Source organism: Rhipicephalus microplus, unplaced genomic scaffold (assembly GCF_043290135.1).
Source record: "Rhipicephalus microplus isolate Deutch F79 unplaced genomic scaffold, USDA_Rmic scaffold_245, whole genome shotgun sequence".
Classification (NCBI taxonomy): Eukaryota; Metazoa; Arthropoda; class Arachnida; order Ixodida; family Ixodidae; genus Rhipicephalus; species Rhipicephalus microplus.
In genome coordinates, this window is record NW_027464816.1 from 1 (window position 1) to 12,500 (window position 12,500).

The following is a 12,500-nucleotide window of genomic DNA, read 5'->3' on the forward strand; positions in this document are numbered from 1 at the left end:
TGCGTGATAAACGACCGTGTCGAAAGCCCAAACACCGCCGAGGCCAGTCGCCGCCGCCGCAAGGGCAGCCACGCAGCCTGGCGAGAGGCATCGTCTCGTGTAGCGTCGCCCCCGCCCCAACTGGAGTGGCCCAGTTTTTTGAACGGGACGGGAACTGCGAAGCACTTAGACCGACGGCGGACTACGACGAGAACGCCTTAAGCTTCGCCAACGTTTCGCCAACTCGTGCGGGAGACTTTTTCCGCTTCGCGGCAAGTCGTCGCGCCGTGCTCTCCGCATCAACCGCGTACGCAGCGAACCGCAAACGTCGGGCGCAGCCTCCTCACCTCCCTGCGCTTTGCGCGCGAACGTTCCCTGTTCGCGCGGCAAAGCCTGGAGGAGGCACGGCCCCGCAGCGTGTTCGAGCGCCCGGTCTACGGGACACCCTGCTTACTTCGAGGGCAACAAGCGCAACGCAAGGCTGCGATCTCGCGCACTTTGCGCACGGCTGGAGAAGCTTTGCTGGCCGGCTTTCGCTCCTCGTGTTTACCGTGCGTTAAAGTTGCGCGTCCGTGGCTCTCGCAGCTCTTGCGCGCCCGGTCGCAGAGAGGAGTACGCAACCTCGACCGCACTTTCCCTGCAGGCTTCCTTCCGACTCGAAGTCCTGCGGCGGTCTCAACGAGGTGCCACATCCTCAATGCAGTCGGTCGCCCCCGTTTCGGTTGGGCTCTGGCACGACGGTCGCCACCGTCTCGCCCTTGAGTGGCCGCTGTTGGCGCTCGCTGTGAGGTGTTCAGCGTGCTGTCCGTGTTGCCGACGCGGTCAAAACGAGTCGACGGCTCACGTTCCCTTGTGCGCCGAAGGCTCTCTTGATATGTGATCCGACCCTCAGACAGACGAAGCCAAGGGAAGACCCAAGGCCGCAATGTGCGTTCAAAGAATCAGTGCTCAGTGTGTCCTGCAATTCACACCAAGTCTCGCAGCTGGCTGCGTTCTTCATCGACCCGAGAACCGAGTGATCCACCGCTTAGAGTCGTGAAAAAGTGTTTGTTCAATTCCGTACAGTCAAAACCAAACGTTTCTGGCACTCGGCCAAACAGTGGCCAAGAAGGGCGCTTTTCAGCGCACGCTTGGACTCCAAAACTCTGCCGCGCCTTTTTCGGCTGCCGCAAATCGAGCAAACGGTGTGTTTCGGACGGCGTTTCGCTTTCGCTACTTGCGAGTGCTTTCGTGGTCCACCCCTCTATAAATACTCGGGAGGCGTCGAAGCCGGTTCTCCAAGCCGGACCCGTAGGTATCGTTGTGTGCTCGCTCTCATTGGCCCGCCTAACCAGAAAATGCCTGCGGTACACCCATTTGGATAAGAGTGCACGCAGATGCGGGCCTCGACGGCTACACATTTCCTCGGGCGGCCGCCTCCCGGCCTCCGTGGAGCGCGGGATGCACGGTCCCATCGACAAGCCTCTCCCGTTTTTACCGTGGCGTCGCGGTTCACCACGGCAGGCGGGTCGGTCTCCTCCGCATAAAAAGGGGGACCCCCGCTTTTTGTTCCACGAAATCGCACAAGCTTTTTTCGCATCCACGGTTTGCCACCGCACACCAAAATGCCGATCCGGCTGCCTACTTTAGCCAACAGGTGGAGCCAGGCGCGCCGTACTTGCGCGGCACTTCCCACGTCCACCGAAGTCGGTGCCAAGGACCACTTTCGGCGCCGGAGCCGCGTACGAGCCTACTCGAGGCGGAAGAACGAAGCCAGCAAGGGCCTGGCCGCAAGTGCGTTCAATTGTCGGGACGTCCAAGTCCCTCGTTCTTCCGTGCTTCCTCTTTCGGCAAGTCGTTGCGGCACCTTCCCAAAGCGCGCAGACCCGCTAATCGCGACGAGCGCGACGTGGCCGTGCCGCCTTTCCCTCGGCAGCAAGCAAAACGCCTGGCAACGTCGACGCTCCCCTAACCGCGATCTCGCACCGTGTTTCGTGTGGCGAATTCAAAAGCCGGCCGGCGCTGCTGCAACCATTACGGTCGGTACGCATACGCCGCGGAGGGCGGGACGGTCATCGGAGCGTGCGGTTCCTCCATCGAGTACTGCGCACCTCGGCCGTCGCATCGCCGTGCCATGACCGGCCGCGCGTCAACGCGAACCGGTGCCAGCGAGATCCCTCGCCTGCAAGAACCGACCGGCAGCCTCCGTCACCCGAGGACGCGGAGGCGCTTGCCGCGGACGGCGGGACGGTATGCACTGGTGCACAGCGGACCCGTCACATCGCCAGTTCCTTGACCGACCGCCGACGCTTGTGCCGTTCCTCTCGTACTTGGCAGTCGCCGCGCGATTGTCGGGTCTCGTTCTTGCACGCTCGAACGGTCGGGAGGGCACTCGGCTGGCGTTTCGGGAACGCGCAGCCTCGCCTTCTACCGACGTAACCACGACTCGCCGTTCGCGCTCCGCCGCTCCTGTTTACAGTACTAGGCGGTCCCGCAGCGGTCGGGTCGCGCATTTCGAGCGCTTCGAGCCACGGTGCAGTGGCGGGTCGAAAGCCGACCTATGAGTGCGTTGCGCCGTTTGTACCCGCGTCCGCCACCTGGCCGACCGTCCAAGGTCGCGGTGTTGGCGTCCGCTGGGCGCAACAATTTGTCACGGGGTGCCGCTCCACATTCAGGCAGCCCCGTGGGGAAAAGCCGACCCCGCGTCCAAACGGGGTCAGCGGCAGAAAGTGTCGGGCGCAGACGCAGCTGAGGCGCTCACCCTTCACAATCCGTTAATGATCCTTCCGCAGGTTCACCTACGGAAACCTTGTTACGACTTTTACTTCCTCTAAATGATCAAGTTTGGTCATCTTTCCAACAGACCGGCGCAACCGAAAGGCCGCGCCGGACATCGGTCCGAAGACCTCACTAAATCATTCAATCGGTAGTAGCGACGGGCGGTGTGTACAAAGGGCAGGGACGTAATCAACGCGAGCTTATGACTCGCGCTTACTGGGAATTCCTCGTTCAAGGGGAACAATTGCAAGCCCCTATCCCAATCACGAAAGAAGTTCCACGGGTTACCCAGTCTTTTCAGACAGGGATAAAGACACGCTGCTTCCTTCAGTGTAGCGCGCGTGCGGCCCCGGACATCTAAGGGCATCACAGACCTGTTATTGCTCTGTTTCGTGCGGCTAGGAGCCGCTTGTCCCTCTAAGAAGGTTGTAAGGTGCTGGGAACCCCGCACCTATTTAATAGGCTAGAGTCTCGTTCGTTATCGGAATTAACCAGACAAATCGCTCCACCAACTAAGAACGGCCATGCACCACCATCCACCGAATCAAGAAAGAGCTCTCAATCTGTCAATCCTCCCAGTGTCCGGGCCGGGTAAGTTTTCCCGTGTTGAGTCAAATTAAGCCGCAGGCTCCACTCCTGGTGGTGCCCTTCCGTCAATTCCTTTAAGTTTCAGCTTTGCAACCATACTTCCCCCGGAACCCAAATACTTTGGTTTCCCGGAAGCTGCCCGCCGAGTCATTTGAGTAACTCAGGCGGATCGCTGGTTGGCATCGTTTATGGTCAGAACTAGGGCGGTATCTGATCGCCTTCGAACCTCTGACTTTCGTTCTTGATCAATGAAAACATTCTTGGCAAATGCTTTCGCAGTAGTTCGTCTTGCGACGGTCCAAGAATTTCACCTCTAGCGCCGCAATACGAATGCCCCCGTCCGTCCCTCTTAATCATTACCTCGTATTCCAAAAACCAACAGAACAGAAACGAGGTCTTGTTCTATTATTCCATGCAAGTTTATTCAGGCGACTCGCCTGCGTTGAGCACTCTAATTTTTTCAAAGTAAAAGCACCGGCCATCTCGAGGCACACAATGAAGTGCACCAAGAAAGAACCGGCATGATGTTCAGTCCGAGCCGTCGCATCGGGTAGATGCACTACTCGTCTGGAACTGAGATCCAACTACGAGCTTTTTAACCGCAGCAGCTTTAGTATACGCTATTGGAGCTGGAATTACCGCGGCTGCTGGCACCAGACTTGCCCTCCAATTGATCCTCGTTAAAGGATTTAGAGTGTACTCATTTCAATTACGGGGCCTCAAAAGAGTCCCGTATTGTTATTTTTCGTCACTACCTCCCCGTGCCGGGAGTGGGTAATTTGCGCGCCTGCTGCCTTCCTTGGATGTGGTAGCCGTTTCTCAGGCTCCCTCTCCGGAATCGAACCCTGATTCTCCGTTACCCGTAACAACCATGGTAAGCAAGTAACCTACCATCGAAAGTTGATAAGGCAGACACTTGAAAGAAACGTCGCCGGCTCGTGGCCATGCGATCAGCACAAAGTTATCCAGAGTCACCACACAATACGGGCCGAAACCCGATCGATCTTGGTCTAATAAAAGCACCCGTTACCCAAAGGGCTCCAGGCTCACTGCATGTATTAGCTCTAGAATTGCCACAGTTATCCAAGTAGGAAGAAACGATCTAAGGAACCATAACTGATTTAATGAGCCATTCGCGGTTTCGCCTTATTTCGGCATGTACTTAGACATGCATGGCTTAATCTTTGAGACAAGCATATGATTACTGGCAGGATCAACCAGGTAATCGTTCGACTGCGCGTCCGTCCTCGCCTTCGGCGGGCCGGACGCAGTCTGTGTGCGGCGGAGGCCACCTTCAGGCGCCCCAACACGCTTATTTTGCACTCCGAGATGACGGCGTTCGAGCTCGCTACGGCACAACCTTCCCGAAAGACGAGTGGGAGCCGTGCGGCAAGAAGCACGTTCATGCTCGCTCTTTTTCGTTGCATCGACTCGGTCGCGCCGTGCAGGTTGCCCAAGCCCGCTGCACTGTCGGTGGACCGGCCGGAACTAGCAACGGAGCCGAGACTGCAAAGCCGCCAGACGACGGGTCACGCCCGCGTCTTCGGCGCTTTCGCATCTGAATCGCCCGAGGACGACACGGAACACACCTCGATATCGTGGTAAAACGGCACCGTCCGACAACCAGCCCCTAACGCATCAAGCGGATGAGGCTGCAGACGACTGCCGTGGATTCCCCTGGAGCAGACCCGAGGACACGCTTGACGAGGCCGAAGCCCGCCGCATATCAGACACCCGGTCGCTTTCGCGTACGCCGCTCACGAGAACCCCCACATAATAGCAGCGATAAGTACCCAGACCTCCTTGGGCACTAATACGAGCGTACTCGAGAAAATTTCACCGCGGGTGTGCCCCGAAACGTGTGGCACGTTGAGCGTGCCACAAGTCTACGTCGCTCTCAAACCCGCCGAGGTCGTAGAATTTGCGACCCTACTCACGAAATTCCCACCGAGGATACGGCCGCAAACGTACCGCACCTTGGGTAGGCCACGAGTTTGTGCAACACTACGCTGACGGCACAGCACCGAGGTCGTGCGCGCACGCACGGGAAAATTCCGCCGCGGTTTCTGCCGAAAACGTGAGGCACCACGACTCTCCGCAAGTTCGCGTCGACTGCGAAAGACCGAAGTCGTGAACGACGTGTCCGCTACTCGCCGCCGACACGCTGGACACTAAACGTACAACGACTCGACGGCGTCGTAGAGGCCCACGACGCGGTTTTCCTTAACGACGTCTCGGCGTGGCACCGACAGGTTAGAACGGCCGACCAACGTTCCCTGTCCGCCGTTCGGCTCAGTCGAAGGGCTCGGCGACTTCGGCAACGCTGCGAAGCCGCACGGTGACGCACGCCATGTCCCCATTTTTTTTTTCTTTCTGCGTCTGCCGGGGTGCCCCTATAATAGCAGCGATAAGCACCCAGACCGCCGTGGGTCGCTCGCCCCGGCTGACGTGGTTTTTCGTACTCCTGCGGCGGTCGCCGTCAAGCACGTCCAAATACGCTACTTTCGTGGGCGCATTCACGCTCTTTCGCTTCGCCGGAGTGCCAGCACTCACTCTGCCAAAAACGGCGAACATCCGAGCGGCGGTTCCCACTTTTGCGTCGGCGTCGCAAACCCCGCCCCGGCAGACGAGGTTTGCCGTACTCGTGCGACGGTGGCCGGCGGGCACGTCGAAAGACGCCGATATCGTGCGCGAATTGGCGCACCTTGGCTTCACCGGAGTGCCGCCACTGACTCCTCCAAAAACGGCGAAGATCCGAGCGGCGCTTCCCACTTTCGCATCGGCGTCCCGAACTCCGCCCCGGCTGACGCGGTTTACCGTACTCGTGCGACGGTCGCCGGCGAGCACGTGGAAAGACGCCGATATCGTGCCCGAATCGGCTCCGTTCGGCTTCGCCGGAGTGCCAGCACTGGCTCGGCGAAAGACGACGAACATCCGAGCGACGGTTCTCACTATTGCGTACGCGTCGCAAACCCCGCCCCGGCAGACGCACTTTGCCGTACTCGTGCGACGGTCGCCGGCGAGCACGTAGAAAGACGCCGATATCGTGCCGGAATCGGCCCCGTTTGGCTTCGCCGGAGTGCCAGCACTCACTCGGCCACAAACGGCGAACATCCGAGCGGCGGTTCCCACTTAGCCGTCGGCGTCCCGAACTCCGCCCCGGCAGACGCGGTTGCCGAGCTCGTGCGACTAGCGACCGCGAAGCCGTCTCGCGACGCCGCTTTCGTGCGCGGCTCCCACTGCGACCTGGGTCACCCGAGGTCGACGAGCAAGAAAGAATGTCGAAAAAAAATTTTTTTTTTTTTGCGTCTGCCGGGGTGCCCCTATAATAGCAGCGATAAGCACCCAGACCGCCATGGGTCGCTCGCCCCGGCTGACGTGGTTTTTCGTTTTCCTGCGGTGGTCGTCGTCAAGCACGTCCAAACACGCCACTTTCGTGGGCGCATTCGCGCTCTTTCGCTTCGCCGGAGTGCCAGCACTCACTCTGCCAAAAACGGCGAACATCCTAGTGGCGGTTCCCACTTTTGCGTCGGCGTCGCCAACCCCGCCCCGGCATACGCGGTTTGCCGTACTCGTGCGGCGGTGGCCGGCGGGCACGTCGAAAGACACCGATATCGTGCGCGAGTCGATGCTTCTTGGTCTCGCAGGAGGGCCGCCACTCACTCCTGCAAAAACGGCGAAGATCCGAGCGGCGCTTCCCACTTTTTCGTCGGCATCGCAAACCTCGCCCCGGCAGACGCGCTTTGCCGTACTCGTGCGACGGTCGCCGGCGAGCACGTCGAAATACGCCGATATCGTGCCCGAATCGGCCCCGTTTCGCTTCGCCGGAGTGCCAGCACTCACTCGGCCAAAAACGGCGAACATCCGAGCAGCGGTACCCACTTAGCCGTCGGCATCCCGAACTCCGCGCCGGCTGACGCGGTTGCCGAGCTCGTGCGACTAGCGACCGCGAACGCGTCTCGCGACGCCGCTTTCGTGCGCGGCTCCCATTGCGACCTGGGTTACCCGAGCTCGACCAGCAAAAAAGAAGGTCGAAAAAAAATTTTTTTTTTCTGCGTCTGCCGGGGTGCCCCTATAATAGCAGCGATAAGCACCCAGACCGCCGTGGGTCGCTCGCCCCGGCTGACGTGGTTTTTCGTACTCCTGCAGCGGTCGCCGTCAAGCACGTCCAAATACGCCACTTTCGTGGGCGCTTTCGCGCTCTTTCGCGTCGCCGGTGTGCCAGCACTCACTCTGCCAAAAACGGCGAACATCCTAGTGGCGGTTCCCACTTTTGCGTCGGCGTCGCCAACCCCGCCCCGGCATACGCGGTTTGCCGTACTCGTGCGGCGGTGGCCGGCGGGCACGTCGAAAGACACCGATATCGTGCGCGAGTCGATGCTTCTTGGTCTCGCAGGAGGGCCGCCACTCACTCCTGCAAAAACGGCGAAGATCCGAGCGGCGCTTCCCACTTTTTCGTCGGCATCGCAAACCTCGCCCCGGCAGACGCGCTTTGCCGTACTCGTGCGACGGTCGCCGGCGAGCACGTCGAAATACGCCGATATCGTGCCCGAATCGGCCCCGTTTCGCTTCGCCGGAGTGCCAGCACTCACTCGGCCAAAAACGGCGAACATCCGAGCAGCGGTACCCACTTAGCCGTCGGCATCCCGAACTCCGCGCCGGCTGACGCGGTTGCCGAGCTCGTGCGACTAGCGACCGCGAACGCGTCTCGCGACGCCGCTTTCGTGCGCGGCTCCCATTGCGACCTGGGTTACCCGAGCTCGACCAGCAAAAAAGAAGGTCGAAAAAAAATTTTTTTTTTCTGCGTCTGCCGGGGTGCCCCTATAATAGCAGCGATAAGCACCCAGACCGCCGTGGGTCGCTCGCCCCGGCTGACGTGGTTTTTCGTACTCCTGCAGCGGTCGCCGTCAAGCACGTCCAAATACGCCACTTTCGTGGGCGCTTTCGCGCTCTTTCGCGTCGCCGGTGTGCCAGCACTCACTCTGCCAAAAACGGCCAACATCCGAGCGGCGGTTCCCACTTTTGCGTCGGCGTCGTAAACCCCGCCCCGGCAGACGCGGTTTGCCCTACTCGTTCGACGGTCGCCGGCGAGCGCGTCGAAAGACGCCGATATCGTGCGCTAATTGGCGCTCCTTGGCTTCTCCGGAGTGCCGCCACTCACTCCTCCAAAAACGGCGAAGATCCGAGCGGCGTTCTCCACTTTCGCATCGGCGTCCCGAACTCCGCCCGGGCTGACGCGGTTTACCGTACTCGTGCGACGGTCGCCGCCGGGCACGTCGAAAGACGCCGATATCGTGCCGTAATCGGCCCCGTTTGGCTTCGCCCGAGTGCCAGCACTCACTCGGCCAAAAACGGCGAACATCCGAGCAGCGTTTCCCACTTTCGCATCGGCGTCCCGAAGCCCGCCCCGGCAGACGCGGTTTGCCCTACTCGAGCGACGGTCGCCGGCGATCACGTCGAAAGGCGCCGAATTCGTGCACGAATCGATGCTTCTTGGTCTCGCAGGAGGGCCGCCACTCACTCCTGCAAAAACGGCGAAGATCCGAGTTGCGCTTCCCACTTTTTCGTCGGCGTCCCGAACTACGCCCCGGCTGACGCGGTTTACCGTACTCGTGCGACGGTCGCCGGCGGGCACTTCAAAATACGCCGATTTCGTGGGCGCATTCACGCTGTTTCGCTTCCCCGGAGTGCCAACACTCACTCTGCCGAAAGCGGCGATCATCCGAGCGGCGGTTCCCACTTTTGCGTCGGCTTCGCAAACGGCGCCCCGGCAGACGCGCTCGTGCGACGTACTCGTGCGACGGTCGCCGGCGAGCACGTCGAAAGACGCCGATATCGTGCTCGAATCGACCCCGTTTCGCTTCGCCGGAGTGCTGCCAGTCACGGCGCAGAAAACGGCGAACAAGTGTTTTTTTTTTTTTTTTTCCTAGAATTTGTGTTATAGAAGGCACATTTGATATCGGACGATAATTTTCAACTTTATCACGCGCACCGATTTTCGTGTAGAGGTTTGCAAGTTTATGGGAATTTCTCCACTTGGAATAATGCGATTTAGTAGTACTACGAGAACTTCATGGATGTACTCAAGGGTACGGGGCAAGTCAGTTACGTCAACACCTGCAGATTTTTTACACTTCAAACTGAAAATTGTTGGTTGTGAGTCCTCGTGTGATATTAAAGGCCGATTCGCTAACACATAGAACAAAGAAAGAAAGGAAGAAAAAACGCCCGCGCTCGCTCAAGAAACCTGGGTTCGCAACAAGTGGCAACAACAAGCAACCGAGCGAGTGCGCCAAAACCCGTGGCGGCCGAACAAACGCGAAGTCCCAACCGCGTCAGCCGGGGCGGCACGGGACAGGAAAAATCACTTCAGCCGGGGCGGCGGGGCACCGAATAAACCTCGTCACCTCGTCGCAGGATAAAAGAGGAAACAAAAAGTCTAAACAGCGTCTGCTGGAGCGAATGCGTAATAAAACAACAACAACAACAAAAAAAAACACCCGCGCTCAAGAAGTCTGCAATCCTCACAAAAGGCGACTGTGACCGAGCAGCGTCAGCCGGGGCCGTGCGGAAACGGAAAAACCGCGACTACCGGGGCGTCGAGGCACCGAAAAATCCACTTCAGCCGCGGCGAAAAAAAAAAACAAAAAGAAAGACGGAGGGGGGGGGGGGGAACCACGTCTGCCGGGGCGAAGGAAAAAAAAAACGCGTCTGCCGGGGCGAGCCCGGGTGCGGCACCACCGGGAAAACTGTGGCAAACAGACATGGCGATCGAGTGAGTGGGCCGCCAGCCAGGCTCAGCCAAAAAGTGCAAAGTCCGAACTGCGTCAGCCGGGGCGGCAAAAACCGCGTCAGCCGGGGCGGCGCAAAAAACCGCGTCTGCCGGGGCGGCACGAAACCGCGTCAGCCGGGGCGGGGCGAAAACTGCGTCAGCCGGGGCGAAAAGAAAAAAAAAAACGCGTCTGCCGGGGCAAGCCCGGGTGCGGCACCACCGGGAAAACTGTGGCAAACAGACATGGCGATCGAGTGAGTGGGCCGCCAGCCAGGCACAGCCGAAAAGTGCAAAGTCCGAACCGTGTCAGCCGGGGCGACGCAAAAACCGCGTCAGCCGGGGCGGCGCGAAAACCGCGTCAGCCGGGGCGGCACGAAACCGCGTCAGCCGGGGCGGCGCGAAAACTGCGTCAGCCGGGGCGGCGCGAAAACCTCGTCAGCCGGGGCGAGCGAAAAGGGGGGGGGGGGGAACCACGTCTGCCGGGGCGAAAGAAAAAAAAAACGCGTCTGCCGGGGCGAGCCCGGGTGCGGCACCACCGGGAAGACTGTGGCAAACAGACATGGCGATCGAGTGAGTGGGCCGCCAGCCAGGCTCAGCCCAAAAAGTGCCAAGTCCGAACTGCGTCAGCCGGGGCGGCAAAAACCGCGTCAGCCGGGGCGGCGCGAAAACCGCGTCTGCCGGGGCGGCGCGAAAACTGCGTCAGCCGGGGCGAGCCCGGGTGCGGCACCACCGGGAAAACTGTGGCTAACAGACATGGCGATCGAGTGAGTGGGCCACCAGCCAGGCTCAGCCAAAAAGTGCCAAGTCCGAACTGCGTCAGCCAGGGCGGCAAAAACCGCGTCAGCCGGGGCGGCGCAAAAAAACCGCGTCTGCCGGGGCGGCACGAAACCGCGTCAGCCGGGGCGGCGCGAAAACTGCGTCAGCCGGGGCGAAAGAAAAAAAAAACTCGTCTGCCGGGGCGAGCCCGGGTGCGGCACCACCGGGAAAACTGTGGCAAACAGACATGGCGATCGAGTGAGTGGGCCGCCAGCCAGGCACAGCCGAAAAGTGCTAAGTCCGAACTGCGTCTGCCGGGGCGGCACGAAACCGCGTCAGCCGGGGCGGCGCGAAAACCGCGTCTGCCGGGGCGGCACGAAACCGCGTCAGCCGGGGCGGCGCGAAAACTGCGTCAGCCGGGGCGAGCCCGGGTGCGGCACCACCGGGAAAACTGTGGCAAACAGACATGGCGATCGAGTGAGTGGGCCGCCAGCCAGGCACAGCCGAAAAGTGCTAAGTCCGAACTGCGTCTGCCGGGGCGGCACGAAACCGCGTCAGCCGGGGCGGCGCGAAAACCGCGTCTGCCGGGGCGGCACGAAACCGCGTCAGCCGGGGCGGCGCGAAAACTGCGTCAGCCGGGGCGAGCCCGGGTGCGGCACCACCGGGAAAACTGTGGCAAACAGACATGGCGATCGAGTGAGTGGGCCGCCAGCCAGGCACAGCCGAAAAGTGCTAAGTCCGAACTGCGTCAGCCGGGGCGGCAAAAACCGCGTCAGCCGGGGCGGCGCAAAAAACCGCGTCTGCCGGGGCGGCACGAAACCGCGTCAGCCGGGGCGGCGCGAAAACTGCGTCAGCCGGGGCGAAAGAAAAAAAAAAACGCGTCTGCCGGGGCGAGCCCGGGTGCGGCACCACCGGGAAAACTGTGGCAAACAGACATGGCGATCGAGTGAGTGGGCCGCCAGCCAGGCACAGCCGAAAAGTGCTAAGTCCGAACTGCGTCTGCCGGGGCGGCACGAAACCGCGTCAGCCGGGGCGGCGCGAAAACCGCGTCTGCCGGGGCGGCACGAAACCGCGTCAGCCGGGGCGGCGCGAAAACTGCGTCAGCCGGGGCGAGCCCGGGTGCGGCACCACCGGGAAAACTGTGGCAAACAGACATGGCGATTGAGTGAGTGGGCCGCCAGCCAGGCACAGCCGAAAAGTGCTAAGTCCGAACTGCGTCTGCCGGGGCGGCACGAAACCGCGTCAGCCGGGGCGGCGCGAAAACCGCGTCTGCCGGGGCGGCACGAAACCGCGTCAGCCGGGGCGGCGCGAAAACTGCGTCAGCCGGGGCGAGCCCGGGTGCGGCACCACCGGGAAAACTGTGGCAAACAGACATGGCGATCGAGTGAGTGGGCCGCCAGCCAGGCACAGCCGAAAAGTGCTAAGTCCGAACTGCGTCTGCCGGGGCGGCACGAAACCGCGTCAGCCGGGGCGGCGCGAAAACCGCGTCTGCCGGGGCGGCACGAAACCGCGTCAGCCGGGGCGGCGCGAAAACTGCGTCAGCCGGGGCGAGCCCGGGTGCGGCACCACCGGGAAAACTGTGGCAAACAGACATGGCGATCGAGTGAGTGGGCCGCCAGCCAGGCACAGCCGAAAAGTGCTAAGTCCG

The 12,500-nt window shown here is 61.1% G+C and overlaps 2 non-coding genes across 2 annotated transcripts; both read right to left on the reverse strand.

Annotated features, from left to right (window-relative positions):
• Positions 1-861: 861 nt before the first annotated feature.
• On the reverse strand, positions 862-1,014 carry LOC142792787 (5.8S ribosomal RNA). Its single transcript, XR_012891205.1, has one exon. It is a non-coding gene; the product is annotated as a 5.8S ribosomal RNA (ribosomal RNA).
• A 1,719-nt stretch (positions 1,015-2,733) lies between these two features.
• Positions 2,734-4,548, reverse strand: LOC142792793 (small subunit ribosomal RNA). Its single transcript, XR_012891211.1, has one exon. It is a non-coding gene; the product is annotated as a small subunit ribosomal RNA (ribosomal RNA).
• Positions 4,549-12,500: the final 7,952 nt, after the last annotated feature.